Source organism: Taudactylus pleione, unplaced genomic scaffold (genome assembly GCF_031769625.1).
Source record: "Taudactylus pleione unplaced genomic scaffold, aTauple2 ptg000454l, whole genome shotgun sequence".
Taxonomy (NCBI): Eukaryota; Metazoa; Chordata; class Amphibia; order Anura; family Myobatrachidae; genus Taudactylus; species Taudactylus pleione.
Window position 1 is genome coordinate 12734553 of NW_028284856.1, and position 19199 is coordinate 12753751.

The following is a 19199-nucleotide window of genomic DNA, read 5'->3' on the forward strand; positions in this document are numbered from 1 at the left end:
GCTGGCACATGCTGGAGCTGGGGGGGAAAGAGGCTGACACACGCTGGGTCTGGGGGGAATGAGGCTGACACACGCTGGGGCTGGGGGGGAAGAGGCTGACACACACTGGGGCTGGGGGAGAGGCTGGCACATGCTGGAGCTGGGGGGGAAAGAGGCTGACACATGCTGGGGCTGGGGGGAAAGAGGCTGACACACACTGGGGCTGGGGGGGAAAGAGGCTGACACACACACTGGGGGGGAAAGAGTCTGACACACACACTGGGGGGGGAAAGAGGCTGACACACGCTGGGGCTGGGGGGAAAGAGGCTGACACACACACTGGGGCTGGGGGGGAAAGAGGCTGACACACGCTGGGGGGAAAGAGGCTGACACACGCTGGGGCTGGGGGGAAAGAGGCTGACACACGCTGGGGCTGGGGGGAAAGAGGCTGACACACGCTGAGGCTGTGGGGAAAGAGGCTGACTTGCTGGGGTTGGGACACGCTGGCGGGAAGAACGAGGCAGAAACATGCTGGGGATGGAGGGAGAATGAGGCTGACACGCTGGGGCTGGGACACATGCTGGGATGGGGGAGAGAATGAGGCTGACACGCTGGGGCTTGGGGGGAGAACGAGGCTGACACACTCGGGTTGTACAGACTGAATTTACTGACTGGGGGGGCAGTGAGGGGTGGTGAGAAAACAAGGCTGGGCAGCAGGACAGACACTGTATTTAATCACTGGTGGGGGGTGGTGAAAAAATGTTGGGGTGCCAGGAATGGGTGGGGGGGGCCAAAGCATATTCTTGCACCTGGGCCCACAACTCTCTAGTTCCGCCACTGGTTGCATGCACTTCCTTGTGATAACGTGCGCAATTGGGCCTCTTAAGACAGGCTGGTGGGCATCTACATACACAAAGCGACCGCACGCCAGGACATAGTGGACGTGCTTATGCCTTGCTGTGTGATCGCCTGCCATGCCGTCACTTAGCCGAATTTGCATACGTTGGGTGCGAGCATACACATCTAGCGAGCAGCTCTGAATCGAGCCCTCAGTGTCTTTCATTATTTTTTTTACAGTAGTTAAAATTAGTAATTTCCTTTTACTCAGTAAGGAAGTATTTACATTTTTGCCTTCAGGTCCATTAGAGTTAACAGATCAATACATTTTCTGAGTCCCAGTTTTGTTATCCTATCAAATAAAATGTCTCTGGCCACTCAGAACTCTAACAAATGTATTTTACATTAAGATGACATGCAGTCGGAGTACAAGTGTAAGCAAAAGATAAAAGCTTATTTAACTATTATAACTATCTTGGACAAATTAAATATTTCCCTTATATAATATGTTCCTTCTCTTTACTGGTCTTTTGTAAAGGCTATTTTGCCTCCTCTTCTAGGACACATCTTTGTGCTCTTCTAATTGTTTGTTGTATAGTTTGAAGCAGTGGCGTAACTTCATCCCAGACGCCCGGAGGCAAGTTATAATTTCTTGTCCCCCCTCGTGACAGCCGCTGACACTGTAATGTAGAAATTTGCATGCAGGTAGGCTATAGATAGACGAAGGCAGCAGCTGATGGTCTGACTTGGAGCTCTCCACTAGTGTATGGTGGCTTCTCAGGTGGCAGGAAGAGGTGCCATGTATTGGGCTGCCGTGACGGTACACTCCGGGTACATAGTTACAGCCCTAAATGGGGTGAATATGTTGCGGACAATGGAGGAGGTGCCCCTTCAGAGCAAGAGCCCGGCGGCAGGTGCCTCAATTGTCTCCCATAGTTCTGCCCCTGGTTAGAGCCTACTATAAATAAATAAGGGTTCAGAGAGATTGCAATTAGCCTTTTTCCCATGATTAGTTTTTTCCTCTTTGCTTTATGTTGGGTGGTCTCTAAGATCCCTAGGTTAATTATAGAGAATTTTACTGCAGTTATAATAATTTTTTGATCATTTCTCCAGTTGTATGAGTTACTTCCCCACTGTTGTCTTTAAATTGACTAGTGGGTTTTCTCCAAATACTTGATATGGTTTGTTTATGGTTTGTTTCATTTTCTTATTTTATCATGTTGAAACTTTTTTTTTTTTTGTCAAGAAGTGCCTCAAATTGTGTTGGTCCTGGGGGTATATTTAATAAAGTGAGATGTTGCCCACACATACTGTACTTACACAGAAAATGCACACATACATACATACTAACGCTCATTTACTTATGACTTACGAGTCCTTATGACTGGTGAAGCGTACCGCAGAGGGGGCGTCTGGTGTACTGACACACCTCAAGAACAGGAAGGGCACATTCACAAAAATACAGCTGAGACCAGCCAGCATGGATGTTAATATATATCCTTTTAAAGCCATCTCTTTTGCAGGTGACAGCTTCACCAAGCTGCCCCTTTTCCCAGCATGCCTACAGAGCAAATGCCAGGGCCGAATCATCCCTACTCATTATGATGACGACTGGCAGCATTACCTGATTACTTCTGATTGGGTGTTTGCGGAATTACCTTACCAGCAGAACCCACTTCCTTCATTGCTTCAGGCTACATTATATGATTGATCACACACTTGTTTTTGCAGTCACACAATGGTTCTATAGAGGTATGTTTATTAACACACTGACAAAGCTGCAAGGTTTATATTTAGGAAATTATGTTACAATTATTTGGTTAGGCTTATGTGATAGTATTCACTTTATGTGTAGATATTGACACTTTTAAATTTAAATATTTAAACATCTTACCCTGTCTTTAAGTAATTTTAAACCCCACCCCCCAGAAATAACTATTATCAGTAATGTTTGTTTGTTACTGATTATAACTGCCTTAGTTATAATTATATCATTTGCTAGTCTATCATATGTATTTACTTATTTTGTTTTTAAGGTTTTAGCTAACACTATGCTATTTTTTTTTTTTAAATTAGCAGTATTTATTAGTACGTTTTGAAAAAAAAAAATTGGCCAACAACATTGCCACCTCCACTGTCAGCAATAACAGCGTGTCTACAGTTCACAAGAAAGGTTCTTTGGTGTGCCAAACACAGAGGTGATACTTCGCTTTCAGCTACCACCTCCTGTCATCGTGGACACTGCAGATTGTGCAGATTGAACAAGAGCCTATGGGCCTGATTCTGAGGTGGGAGCAAAGCAAAAAAGAGCAAGGACCTGTGTACCTGGGTAAAACAGTGCAGTAACATTTCATGAGTTTCATTTCCACTTTTTCCAAATTGAACACAAAATTCAATCACACATCTCTGACGTAATCTTACAGACACGTCTTCCTCATCCGCCATGACGAAACGTATGAAGATCTTCCACTCACTGTGACCAAACAAAGAAGACTATGGCAGTCCAACCGCAGGTTCAGACACATCGATGAATGAGCTTCACAATAACCAGCATAGCATTGCCACGTCTACCTATGGGACAGAAAAGCAGAGGCTCATTACTTTTCAATCAGCCCTCGCACATATAGTACAGGTTGAGTCTCCCATATCCAAATATTCCGAAATACGGAATATTTTTAGCATGACTGAGATAGTGAAACCTTTGCTTTTTGATGGTTTAATGCACACAAACTTTGTTTAAGACACAAAATTATTAAAAATAAAGTATAAAATTACCTATAGGCTGTGTGTATAAGCTGTATATGACACAAATATGAATTTCATGTATGTATACAAACTTTGTTTGAGACACAAAATTATTGAAAATATTGAATAAACTTACCTTCAGGCTGTGTGTATAAGGTTTATATGAATCATAAATGCATCCTGTGTTTAGATTTGAGTCCTATTCCTAAGACATTTCAATATGGTATGCAATTATTCCAAAATACGGAATATTCCGATATCCAAAATGCCCCTGGTCCCAAGCATTTTGGATATGGGAGACTCAACCTGTATTGTTAACTTGGACATAAGTTTGCCTAAATGCTGTGCATTTAATGATGTTTGTTTCCTAGAGCTGAAACACAGAGAGCAGTTTACAGGAATGGCCCATGTCCTGGAGGAGTGGAAGGGGTCTGAGGAGGTGACAGAGTGTCTGAGGAGGTGACATGGCCGAGGAGTCAATGGCCTTTGTGGATGAAAATCTTCTCTTATTTGCAAACCATGTTGTTTATGTAGGTATAACTATGTAGGCCTTAGATGAGTCAATGTTGGCTAAACCAAATTACTATGTAGTTGTAACTTCAGAGACTGTGTAGGCGTAAACAAATCTGGGTGAATATGTTTGCAAAGTGCACTCCTCCAGCATTCTGTAACAGACTTGTCAAACAAATGTGTGTGAGTTGTGTAATTGCTGGATTTTCCATACATTCTGGGTGTGGGAACAGACTTGATGGCTTTTGTTCTGTAAAATCCAGCTATGTATAGTTGTTGCTTTGCTGCATGAAAAAACAACAATCTCAGTTCACCAAAATGGGTTACAGTATATAGTGTGTAATTTGTAAATGTCTATTGAACCTAAATTATTATTGTTGACAATATATATATACCCTTTGTATCATCCATAGATGCTGATGATAAAGAACTTACTCCAACAGTGTAAAGACACAGGCATAAGGCACATGTTGAAGTCCTGCACCAGGAACAATGTAGGCTTATCTGGACAACATCCTCATGTACTTGGATTTACTTGAAGAAAACATAAAGTGTTTCTATTCTTAAACATAGTTTCTGCAATGGAGGCATTATTCATAAACAGTGTGATTTATGTGGGGTCTTAGTTTTGCAGTAAGAATAGAGTATACTTCTACCCAATAAGGTATTAATAGCAAGGGTGGAAAAGTGTTTATTTGTTACAAAGGGAGCAGTCACATAACATTGGCAATGGTCAATACATAGAACCTCACAACCTCGGTCCTCAAGGTTTTAACACTAGAATGCCCAATTCGAATGACCCCCTTAGATGCCCAAATGGAGCCAAATAGACTCCAATATTACTTGCCTAAAATAGTTATATTTTTGTATTGGTTTATAGGAAATGATAATAAATATGTTTAACAATTTGTTTTCCTTTTCCATTAATAAAAAATACTGCAATAATACTATTAAATATATTTATAAAAAAAAACCTGTAATACATTATTATTAAGTCTTATATTTCTGTACTATTAATTCCTAATAGTCACTATTTAGCGCTGCAAGTCGCTTAAGAAAAAATTGCTTTCCAGTCCAATCGTGTGGTTCCAAAGCACAAAAAAGTTATTTATGTAATAAAAAAGTAACACGATTACAGATTTAACACTTAGAGTAAAAAGCAATAAAATAGTACAAGCCGATACATACGCGTGCACAATGGTCCCAGTCATCAATCCAGAAGCCTGCGGTCATCCAAGAGAATGGCTGTATACTTGAATCAGGATGCCGTTTATATACCTTACAGAGTTCTATGATAACAAAGAAACTAGTTGACAGGTTTCCATTGGTTCTTGCTTCTGGATAATCTGGTCATTGGTCAGTACATACGGTGTCATCAGGGGCATAGCGCAGCTCTCCAACAGTTCTTTTGTGTATCTTTCCCGCCGAACAACTGGTTTAAACTAGTTGCAACACTACAGACAGGAGATAACATTCTATTCAATAACTCCCTATCATCCATAACTAGCAGACGCATGATGCAATTTCCTTGCCGATAGAAACGGATGTCTGCAAATAAACAGGGATTTAGTATGATACCAAACATAACATGTCCACTATGTTCTAAACCTTAGATCTCATTTAAGTACATCTCACATCATAATAACTTGATAAAAATACCTTTAATAACTCTCTTTATTAACTTATTGTGAATAGGAACCATTATATACATATGCGTTCGCATATGTGCATCTGTGCATTGAGATAGGAAATGTTCATATGTATGTATGTGAATACGCCTGTGAGCGTCTATGTGTACGCATGTGGATACACATACGAGCGTCTATTTGTATGCATATACAGTAAGTCTGCGTGTGTGAGTTGTGTAAATCAGTGTATGTGTGTGGTTGGTTCACATTAGTGCGCATTGGATTGCGCCGACGCAGAGTAGCATCCGATTTACTCTTTATCAGACCACAGACGACCAGATCGTCAGATAATAATTGCAAGCGATCATATCCAATTATCTGACTTCGACAGTACAATTCTTGCAATATCGTTCAACCTTACTTGTGCAAGTGCCACATACAGACGTTTTGCAGTTAATACATGTTCCCACTGTTTTTTTTTATTGCACTGTACCTTGACTTGACAGTATTTAGTCATCTGTGTAGGTTCCTGACCGGATTCTTGATTAGACTCTGAAGAAGGAAGGACATTTCTAGACCTCATATTCGGTTCTGAAAGTTCTTTAACCATGGTAGGAAAACTCTACGAGAAATTCTCTCTGACGTTACGTCCTTGATCCAGACGTTTGTAAAAACTAAATCAAGAGTGTTTTCAAAAGATTGAACAGGCCATCGCCTAGTGCTTGTCTGAACCGTATATTTCCATACCATATGATCTATATGATCAATAATATCATTATATAATTTGACACTATCATGTGTTTTCTTTGCATTATCACAGATTGTCACATCTGAATGAGGAGTACTCAGAATAACAACATTTTTCTTTGCTTTGCCCTAATAGATGGTGATATTATTATATAATATAATTTTGTTGGGTATAGGGGTTCTTTCATAGATTTTATGTGCGCAGGGCCTTCTCTTCTTACATTGTTCATAGTCCCTATAAGACTGTTCCCATTCTTTTTTAGGGTTTTTGCAAGTGTGACAGATGTGAAATAATTATCAGTAATTACATTTCAACCTTTGTTGTGAAACAGTGTCATAAGTCGCAATACTACGTGGTCCGACACTCGCTCATTAATTGGCTGTGAATCATCTTTCCAGGTATAAGGAAAACCATTTGTTAAATATTTACTTTCTTTGGCCCTCATTCAGAGCCGTACGCTCTGAGCAGAGCGCACGCTCTGAATGAGGGCCGCCCTCCATAAAAATGGAGCGTCCTCCTGGACGCTCGTATAGCTGTGGGTCACCACCCACAGCCTATACGAGCGTGCAGTTTGATGGCCGCGATGGTTGTGACCATCGCGACCATCGAAACTGCGAGCCGGAGCCGGCGGTTGAGGTTTTCAAACGCAAGGCCCGGAGTGATTTTGGCTCTATCAGAGCTAAAATCACTCCCACTGACATCACTAGTGATGTCAGTGGGCCGGCTTCTGACGGTAGGCGTTCCCTTGGGAACACCCCCGTCAGGGAGGCACGCCCCCGGCACGCCCACCGAAGGGGGCGTGCTGTCAATCAACATCGACAGCACGCCCCCTTTGATCAGACACAACGAGCGAAGGACTTTCCTTCGCTCGTCGCGTCTGGCGCATGCGCACGACGGAGCTCCCTCCGTAGTGCGCATGCTCAGTGCAGACCATCGACCCACTTGCGAGCGGACAGCCGCTTGCGAGTGGGTCTGAATCAGGGCCCTTGTCTAGTGCTAGCCAGTACTTGTCACCAAACTTACTGGGTTTAGAGGCTTTAAATTGAGTTAAAGGGTATCTTGCCTTGCTAGGAAATAACTGCTCATTAACAGTGATGTATTTTCCCGGCCTATACAATGCAAAACAGTTTTCAATGAACTTATTCCATACTGTTGAAAATAGAGGAAATTTGTCAGCCTGTAAACGTTTGGAGCAACTAGACCTTTCAGTGAAACAAAGGACGTGCAATATTTCACAGAAACGATTCCTTGACATTGTTTTTCACACAAAGGCACACCCCAGTTATCCGTCCATAAGCTATGAACAGGCAGATCATTAGTTCCTGCAACTCCTCGTGCATACATTACTCCAATGAATGCTTCAAGTTCTTCATCGCTAAGCATAACATTTTCACTGTCAGTCTGTCTTCTTGCTTCAGTAATAGTATATTTCTTTATATGATTTAGCATAAATGTATCTAAGAATAAACGCCATGCACTTGCCGGACAACCAACGACGATGTCTTTCATTGCATACTCTGTAGGCCCGGGCAGTTCCCTGAGAACATTGTGCTGCACATGCATTCCTGACACACCATTACCAGATGTAACCATTGTCGATATGGTACCATTGCCGGCAACCAATTGTGAATCATTATCTTCATCAAAAGCCAAGGATATGTGATCAGTATGTTCAGCCATGTAGGAGAAGAAGCATGAGCTGTAGTTGCAGATCCTCCCCACCTTCTCTTTGGACCAGTAAGAGAAGGAGGTCCAAGGTTTGCTTGCCGGGCACCTGGCTTTTTTCCTGCATCCAGGTCCAAGGGCAGAGCGAGAGGCAAGTCTTTGACAACCATGTAGGTAATAATGAAAATTAAAGCATACAATTCTATGAACACTAATTTAGGTGATTTCGTTCTGCTAAGTCATAAAAATAAATAAAAGTTACCAGAGTTTATTCCGCAAAACAAATTAGAATAGAGATTAGAAGACAAAAAAAGTTTTGCGCAGAACCCACTGGGCATTCTATTGTTAAGGATATCCATGCTTAAGCACAAGTGATTTAATTGTCACCACAGTCATTGTGATTATAATATCTGTGCACAAGCATGTTTATCCTTAAAACTTGGACTGTTAAGGTGCCTTGAGGACCGAGTTTGGGAAACCCTGACATAGACAATAAATATATACATACATAATAAAATATTAATAATCATGTTCCAAATAAACCAAAAAAGTTCCTAATGAGGATTTGGCAGTGAACTAAATATGCAGTGTTAATGTAACATTTATATCTTCATGTAGAATTATGAGACAGTGTATGGGTTAATATGAGGTAATTGTTTACTGTGAGTATTGTTTATTCACTAATGAGCATAAATGACACTATACCATATGTATACATACATACATTCTGGATTGGTTTAAGCATAAATAGGTTTGCTGTAAACATGGTATACTATGCTATATGCTTCTAATGCAAATCTGGGCACATCTTTCCAGATTTAGTATAAATGTACTTGGCATAAAACTGGCTCATGTACTGCCGATCTGGAACCAAATGCATCTCAAAATGTGTATATGGGCAGAAACACAGTATTTTTTGTGTACACATTTTTTTTTTTTTTTAGAATGGATTACACTTGTTTTGTGATCAATTACGCATCAGGCTCTATTTATTTTTTTTACTTAGTAACAATTATTTATAATTATTTAAAATGGTTATGAAACAAAACTGGGTATAAACAGACAGGCAGAGGTCAGAAGGCCCTGCTACATAAGGGTAAGTGCTACATATTGCATTGGTCAAGCCAGATTTCAAAGGGACAAAGTTTGTGGAGGGCTATATGATCCAGTCACACAGCAATTTTGGCCTCTGGTCATAGAGTGGTATAAGTGTACAAACAGAACACGTAAGTTTTGTGTGAACTGTGTAGATGGGAGGTATTTGGTTAGAATATCTTATGGAAATTCCATAAGTTGTTCAATAATTTTTAGTGCACACTTCATAGTTTCTAAGCTAGAAGAAAGTCTTGGAGGTATATTGCTAAAGTGAGAGTTTATAGCAGTGGAGATGTTGCCCATAACAACCAATCAGATTCTACTTATCATTTATCTAGCACCATCTAGAAGATAATAGCTAGAATCTGATTGATTGCTTTGGGCAACACTTATACTTCTATAAACCCGCACTTTAGTAGATATTCCCCTTGTTGTGCAAAGTAAGACATTGAACACAGTAAGTACAGTCTGAAAATCTGTGTAACCATGAATGTGAGCAGGTAATGAGTGTGGATGAAAGGTGCATATATTCCCCAGTATATCTAAATAACAAGATAAAGTACTTCACCTGCAGCAGCTTAAAAAAAGTTTCAACTGAACTATTTTAATTATTTGCAAGTCCAGTGCAGCTTACATTTGTACTGAAATGAGAAACAGTCAACACCTCAGACTTACAATAAATTTAAATATTTAGCATCATGTATAAATCAGTAAAAACATAAATGTTTAAGGAATTCATGTTAGGTAAATGATTGCAAATTACCTAACAAAACTTGCAATCACAGTATCACCCAGCATTACTCAGAGATCTGCAGCATAACGGTGGATAGTAAGTCTGTCACATGTGATCATATTGTGGCGTAGACTCACATTATCAAGATGTATCTAATTATGACCGCTTCCTCTATACATGTACAGTAAGTCTTTCTACATTTTGCTATATACAATGCATACAAAAATGTAATAAATTAGGATCACCATTATGCCTTTCCATGTAACACTCAAAATTTTTTTATTTTATGCACCCTTATATTCCTGATATGTTTCCTTTAGCTAATTTCTCTTGGCCTAATGTTTTCCATCATAGATGTACTTAAATGAACATAACACATATAGTACATACTGTACAGTACAGTAAAAGTATATGGATATCAATATCTATTTCCAAAACATGGGCAATATTATGAAGTTAGTTCTACCTATGCTGCTCTAACAACCTCCACTCTTTTGGGTGTTAGAATCCAGAAGAAGCACAGTTCAGCAGCTACTGCTGAGGTTAGCTCTAGCAGCTTCAATCAGTCTCCTGGCCATCATCAGTTGTGTAGACCAGGAGTCATCATGCTGGGCTGTGTTCTGAAGCTTGTTTGCTGCAGCTGAGTTTAGAGCATTGGGTTGTAATTGGTCTGATCCTATCAGCTGCTTTGTGGAGCTCATTTGTCTGTTCTATTAGGAAGATCTGCCAGCATTTTGCCACAGTGCAATTGATCTAGGTTATTCAGAAGACCTGTCCAGCATATCTCTACAATTTAGTTATCTGTGCTATTTGGAATATCTGACTTATATTTCTCTATAGTGCTATTACCTGTGCTATGCAGAAAACCTGCTACCTGTCACCTGCTACCTTCTCTATTGTGCAAATTGTGCTATGTGGAAGATCTGCAAGCATATCTTCACCGTACAATTAATCTGGGTTGTTAAGAAAACCTGCCCGACATCTCTCTACAGTTTACTCATATGTGCTGTTTAGGAGTCCAGAGCGCTGTCAGTGTCTCTACAGTGCAACTAATCTGGGCTATTCAGAAGGTCTGCCCTGCATCTCTTTACTGTGTAAATCATCTGTGATATTTGAAAAATCTGACTAACATTTCCCTACATTGTTATTTTCCATTTTATGCAGAAAGACTGCTACCTGTCAGTATTACATACAATATATATATATATTTATATTTATATATTGTGTAAATTACTTGAAAGTTATGTCCTGCATTTCTCTACTGTTCAAATTATTTGTTCTATTTGGAAGATCTGGCCAGCATTTCTTTACAGTGCAATTATCTGTGATTTGCAATTTTTTTTTTACCTATTAGCATTTCTCCACTGTGCAAATAACCTGTTCTATTCTAAAGATGTGCTCAGTATTCTCATGCAGTGCAATTGTCTGTGCTATTCAGAATACTTACTAGCATATTCTTCTTTGTAATTACCAGTGCTATCATGAAGATTTGATTAGCTATTTTCTATATATAGTTTTAGTATCATTTTGTTATTCTTATTTAGTTGGCATATTCAGTTCATTTAGTTCCTTGTGCCATTTAGTTAAATGGTACATTTAAATGGTACATTCAGCTAGTGCTTTAGTTTCTTAATCCATCTAGTCATTTAAATGTCTTGTTCCCTTTAAATATATGTGTCTGTGAGCCTGCACTACTTTCAGTCATTGCAGCACCTGAGTACTATGATAGCAGTTCCAGGAAAGGGGGTTGTTATAGGGGAAGCACTCAGCATGTTGGTTCTGCAGGCTCAGGATCATGGTAGACACTCATAACACTGAAAAAGCATTCCACTCGAATTTGGAACATGACTACAAAAATTTGTATCCAATCAGCCACAAAATCATTACTGAGGCGAGGCACTGTTGATGGGAGATATGGCTTAGTTAATTTTTATATTTTCCATAGGTCTTCAACATGACTGTGTGCAGGCCAGTCAAGTTCCTCCACACCAACGTTGCCAAATAATTTTACAATGGTATTCACTTTCTGCATGGTGGCATTGTCATGGTGAAGCATGTTAAGGTCTTCTCCAAATTGCTGCCTCAGAGTTAAGCACACTGATTCTCTAGAATGTAACTGTACATTATAGCATTAAGTTTTCCTCAATTGCAACTTAGGGGCCAAGACCAAACTATGCAAAACAGTCCCAGACTCTCTGCACCAAAGTATAGAGATGGTACTACACATTCTGACAGGGACCATTCTTCAGATATAAGCCAGATTGGTCCATCAGAATGCCACATGATGAAGAGTGAATCATTCCTCCAGGGAGTGCATCTTAAAATGCTCCAGAGTCCAATAGTTGTTTGCCTTTTACCACACTGAGGCTTGTGTGCAGCTACTTAACAATGGAAACCCAATTTATGAAGCTCTATATGAATAGTGCTTATGCTTACATTCAGTGGTGGCTCCAGGGGTGAGGCTGCAGCACAGTCCAAAATTCAAATAGGGGAGCCACACCAATTGTCATTTCAAATGCTGCCAAACATAAACGGCTGGGACTCACTGGCAGTTGGTATGGTTCCCCTATTTGAATTTTGGACGGCGCTGCAGCCCTAGCCCCGGAGCCGCCACTGCTTACATTGCTACCAAAGACAGTCGGTTTTTATGTACAGTATTAACTGCTTTAGCATTCGTCAGATCCATTCTGTGAGCTTGTAGAACCTACAATTTGTGGATAAAGTGGTCCGAGACATATCCACTTCACAATAACAGCACTTACACTTTACTGGGGTAGCTTTAGCAGGGCAAATATTTGACAAACTGGCTTATTGGAAATGTGCCATCCTATGACAGTGCCATGTTGTTATGGTTTTTATTTTAGATTATAATACTGGTTCTATATTCACCAAATGAATGCCTCACCCCAACCAATTACTGTATCAGTATAGACTTGACAGTAGTTCAAAATGTCACTTCAGCTTAGTTTATTTATTGCAAGTTCAGTACTGATAGACAAGCAGAACAACTCATATTTTTTTGTAAAATGATTATCAGTCAGCACTGTGGAGTTCCAATAAAATGCAACTGTAACTTTATCTAAAAAGAATGTATGAACAATTTGCAGGTCTCTGACAATCATTGTTATATAGAGGTCTATTTACAATAGACCTCTATGTCCGGCCGACTCTGTCATCTTCACTCCCCCGTAGACTCCTTGCTCCCCTGTCTGGCTCAAACTTCTCCACTTCATCAATGTAAATGTTGAACAGGACGTGAACAAGACCTGACACAGTTGTCATTGTGTATTATGCGCTTAGAAGACCCATGGGTGCCTGTAAAAGAATGTGTTATTAGGAAAGGGTTTGCCTCACATATGGAAGATTTTTTATCCTTGCATAAAGCCACAAATATACAAAAACAAGGTTTTTTCCATCCAGGTATGCAACGCAGGGGAGAACCATTAGTTCTCCGCCCTTTCATTACTTCTTACTTTGAACTGTGAAACTTACATTATCATGATTTTCTCCAAACTGAATTTTCTCTCTCTTTGACCACCTGTACTATAAACATACATACACATATACTAAAATGATGATAATACATAAACATACTGTATGTCAGTTCATCTGTCAAATGTCAGCAAACCGATACAGGGGGAATGTTAAAGAATGTGTAATTAATATCACCATTTGTAGACTAATTATTAATCATTCAATATATATAAATGAATATTAAATTCTTATACAGCTATATAGTCACATGATATGAATTACTTATTCCATAGCCCAGAAACTAGCTTGGTTGGTCCCGTTGCATTTGAACACATATAGTTAGCTCTCACAGTACAAGCCAATTAACATTTCAATACATTTGGACATGAGATTCTTGGTGTTCACAGACAGAATACCTAACACAATAAGGTTTAGAACTAACTCCCCACAAGAGTCTACTTCCTCTAGAAGCCACACCTCACAGATGAGGAATGGTTGGATTTCCCACACAGACCGGAGAGGGAACACAGCCCAGACACTCACTCATGCTGCTACAGCCATACAAGAAGGATGGGATCTCAACACTCCTCAGTGGAGAAGCTGGCTCTTTTTCTCTATATAAGTATATCTGTCCCTCAACCCACACATGCCTTACAGGGAAACTGTAGTTGAAACCATGTGTTTTGATGGTGATGGTTAATTATGCTTTGATTTGTATAATAATGTAGTGATCTGTACAGTAGTTTAGTCTTGTAGTGATTTGTGTTAACATGCAGTAGATGGTATAGTAAGTATGTGATGTTTTGTGGGCAACATTCAGGAAAGGAATTTATAGTAGAATCTTTGTTCATATACACAGATATTGTAATAGGCCCATAAGTACTATATACTGTTTGCTGTATATTGTCAAAATGGCTGCCACATGTGGTTTAAATAATCCAAGGGATTCCATGTGCTCCCCCCATGTGCTTGGAATAATAGCATGGCCTGGGAAAGATAGGTTTGGTACGTGTTGTATTCTTGTGGTTTAGCTGTAATAGGGTGTGGTTAGAAATAAGATGGAACTGTTTGATAGTTTATACCTATGAAATATTATAAATAATGTAATCTATAGAATGTGTATATTTCAGTTTGATGTCAGCTGGTGATTGTGGTTTGTTGTAGGAGAATGGCGACTGCCATGTGCTTTTCCCTTTGGTGATAAGGCTTTGAACCATGTACTTGATACAATAAGGGTTGTGTGTATAATGTGATACTAGGGATGGATGTTATTGTATAGTTCAAACAGGAGAGATGAATTTGGAATGGTGTCGGTAGTTTGTTAATATGGCCAATTCCATGTGGTTTAAACAAAGGTATTCATGCTATCCCCCTCCCTCTCCCTCCATTGAACCATGTGCTGAACAATAGCATGGCCTAGTGAATGCTGGCTGTATTCTGGAAGGATTGTGAGGTCGGTATTAAGTTGATATGGTTAGACATTGGAATCAGCTTATGTTATGCAGTCTGGAATACTATACAGTATAATGCAATTTTTGCCTGAAGATATCACACAGTTGTGCTGTGTGAGAATGGTGTCCAATTTACCAAAAATAGCTTAAGGTGAAATGAGTTACACATTTCACTAATAGATATCGTATCTGCGAATGCATTAAGGTTTATTACCATGTTTTGTTAGCAATTGGCATACAATATCCAATTTGAATATTTATAATAGTATTACAAGTAATGTCTGATGAAGTTGGTGTAATGAAGGAGGTGGATGGATAGATATGTGAATTACTGGATGCATTACGTTGGTATTACAGAGCTATAGCATTATGTGAATTTCCTCCCATTCAAAATGGAGTTTATCTTTGTGCCATGAGGTTTAGACAAAGAATATGTGCCATTCCATCCCCCACACTCCCATACTCTCTCTCTGTAATCATCTCTGCATATCTTATATTGTATTTTGACTAATATTGTGAAGTTTAAATACTGTTTTATTATATACTATATTGTATGTGAACTTTTAGAGCATCAATTTAATTATATAAATACATGTTTACTTTAGTACATCTGGTTTACAATGTCTTATTGAAATGAAATTATCCTAATGATTCAAAGGTACATGATTCCTGGGCAACACTATGCGAGTAAAGATATTAATAATCTGTTATTAAATGATAAAATAGAATATTTGTTTCAGACATATGAGATTAAAACAGGCAACTATAGGTACAAACAAAAGAAGAAAAAAAATAATAATAATAAAAAAAAAAAATATATATATATATATATATATATATGGACATATATCAGAAGGTGCGCTTGAAATAAACCATGCACTGTAGCACAAACACTTAAGTCCCACTTGAGTCCAGCAAGAAAGAAACACTGGAATAATTCGTAGTGTAAAAGGTATAATAACACCAGGTCCTTAATCTGTTTGTCCAAGGACTGCAGCTCTCCTTTAAATGACCAGAGTCCGGGTCCAATAGATCTGTTAATATATAATAAAAGAAGAGCGCTCCATAGTGTAAAGTAAATGTTTTTAATAAAGCATCTGTTGCTGATATAACATACACATCACATGGTACCGCTCGTACCTCATTAAAAAAATTGTGGGCTGGTTACCACGTGGTTTGATAAAAGATATACTCCACCGGATGTCTCTGGACACTGTCTGGGATGTCCGCTGGGCTCACACACCCTGCCGCTGGGCGCCGCTACCAGGCCGCTGCAGGTCGGACCTCGTGTGTTCCCGATCACATGCACAGAGCACCGGGGATCCGTGTAGTGGACGTCACTGAAGCCCCGCCCTAACGCGTTTCGTCAGAGGCTTCGTCAGAGGGCGGTGCTTCATGACGTTCTAGGCTCTATACAAAGGCTGACTTAGCCAATCATTACGGGGGTGTGTATATCACTACATTTACATCCTCATGGTTTCACTTCATTTATTATCATTTATATGTGCTAAACGGACCTAGTTTTCTTTGCCGTTCATATCACTAGTTATTTCCAATATGTGCCTGCTCAAATATAAAATCATATACATCTATACATAATACAATTGTAAAACTACATTATACCTATATAAAGTATATTTTACAGATCAATATATAAAAAAAGGAGGTGTATGAACAAATGATCGTAATATAGCTGTGGTAAACATTTTTTTTCACTGTTATTACTTTTCTACAACACGCATATGCTCAGACATTTATAAAGCTTTTCTTAATTCATACAAATTAGATTATTCTAAACTATTACATATGCTATTTTGTAGCTTGGTTATTAATTATTTAAAAAAGGTGTGATTTCTATCCCTTTATTCAGACCATTTGGTATTAAAAGTATCCAGTGCCAAAATCCAATATGTTTCCCTCTTCATCAAATCTTTATCAAGGTCACCACCCCGATTTTTCACAATCATTTTGTCAATACCTTTAAATTTTAAAACATCAGGGTTACTACTATGATATTCTTGAAAATGCCTCGGCAGGCTATGATTTGTAACCTTGTTTTTTATATTTCTCATATGTTCTAAAATACGAATTTTTAGAACCCTTTTGGTCTTCCCTATATATCTTAGGCCACATGGGCAAGTAACCATATATATTACAAACATAGAATTACAATTTATAAAAAATGTTATCCTATGTTGTATACTGGAATTTTTTCCCACAAAGCTTTTTGCCCCACGTTCTCCTAGCTTGCAAACCTTGCAATTACCACAAGTGAAAAAACCTGATATTTCTCCTAAAACATTGTTTGCACATTTGAACAGGTTGTTATTTAACTCTTTCATGAAACTCTCAAAACTCTCAAAATAACAACCTGTTTAATTTAACATTTACCTATACCTTTAATGAAAAAGAGTGAATTTTTGGATTTGGTATTTGACACGACTGAATTTGAGAAAACGAAAGAAATTGAGATATATACATTCTTTAAGAAAGTTGATTCAAACAGTTATTTGGAATTTTCTAGCTGCCATTTTGAGAAATGGAAAACAAATATACCGGTTTCCCAGTTTTCACGATTACGCAGAAATTGTAGTACTCTTCAAAAATTTGATCAACAGTCTGAAATATATAATCAACGTTTTTTAGAACGTAGATATCCAGTAGATGTTATCCAAAAGCTAGAAGGAAAGTTAGGGAAAAAGATCGTAAGGACTTGTTGGTTTATAAAAATAAAACCACCTCTCATGAATCAGTAAAAGATCACTTCTGCCCATTTGTAACCAATTACAATAGTGGGGCAAAGATGATCCAAAAAGTTCTAAAAGAAAATTGGCATATTTTAAAATTAGACCCTGTACTTGGTAAATGTCTCCCCAAAGGTCCAAGTATGGTTTATAAAAAAGCCAAAAATATTAAGTCTTATGTGTCTAAAAGCAAATTGGACCCTTTGTATCCCACGTTCAAATGTGCAAACAATGTTTTAGGAGAAATATCAGGTTTTTTCACTTGTGGTAATTGCAAGGTTTGCAAGCTAGGAGAACGTGGGGCAAAAAGCTTTGTGGGAAAAAATTCCAGTATACAACATAGGATAACATTTTTTATAAATTGTAATTCTATGTTTGTAATATATATGGTTACTTGCCCATGTGGCCTAAGATATATAGGGAAGACAAAAAGGGTTCTAAAAATTCGTATTTTAGAACATATGAGAAATATAAAAAACAAGGTTACAAATCATAGCCTGCCGAGGCATTTTCAAGAATATCATAGTAGTAACCCTGATGTTTTAAAATTTAAAGGTATTGACAAAATGATTGTGAAAAATCAGCGTGGTGACCATGATAAAGATTTGATGAAGAGGGAAACATATTGGATTTTGGCACTGGATACTTTTAATACCAAATGGTCTGAATGAAGGGATAGAAATCACACCTTTTTTAAATAATTAATAACCAAGCTACAAAATAGCATATGTAATAGTTTAGAATAATCTAATTTGTATGAATTAAGAAAAGCTTTATAAATGTCTGAGCATATGCGTGTTGTAGAAAAGTAATAACAGTGAAAAAAAATGTTTATCACAGCTATATTACGATCATTTGTTCATACACCTCCTTTTTTTATATATTGATCTGTAAAATATATTTTATATAGGTATAATGTAGTTTTACAATTGTATTATGTATAGATGTATATGTTTTTATATTTGAGCAGGCACATATTGTTAATAACTAGTGATATGAACGGCAAAGAAAACTAGGTCCGTTTAGCACATATAAATGATAATAAATGAAGTGAAACCATGAGGATGTAAATGTAGTGATATACACCCCCCCGTAATGATTGGCTAAGTCAGCCTTTGTATAGAGCCTAGAATGTCATGAAGCACCGCCCTCTGACGAAGTCTCTGATGAAACGCATTAGGGTGGGGCTTCAGTGACGTCCACTACACGGATCCCCGATGCTCTGTGGATCTGATCGGGAGCGCACGAGGTCCGACCTGCGGCGGACTGTTAGCAGCACCCAGCGGCAGGGTGTGTGAGCCCGGCGGACATCCCAGACAGTGTCCAGAGACATCCGGTGGAGTATATCTTTTATCAAACCACGTGGTAACCAGCCCACACTGTTTTTAATGAGGTACGAGCGGTACCATGTGATGTGTATGTTATATCAGTAACAGATGCTTTATAAAATCAACGTTTACTTTGCACTATGGAGCGCTCTTCTTTTATTATATATTAACATATATGTATATATATATATATATATATATATATATATAAAATTACACAGTAACTTTAACAGTGTTTATTTGTTTATATGCACATCAACCA

At 38.5% G+C, this 19199-nt stretch overlaps 1 pseudogene; it reads right to left on the minus strand.

Annotated features, from left to right (window-relative positions):
- Positions 1-6278: 6278 nt before the first annotated feature.
- Positions 6279-8040, minus strand: LOC148505449 (uncharacterized; annotated as a pseudogene).
- Positions 8041-19199: the final 11159 nt, after the last annotated feature.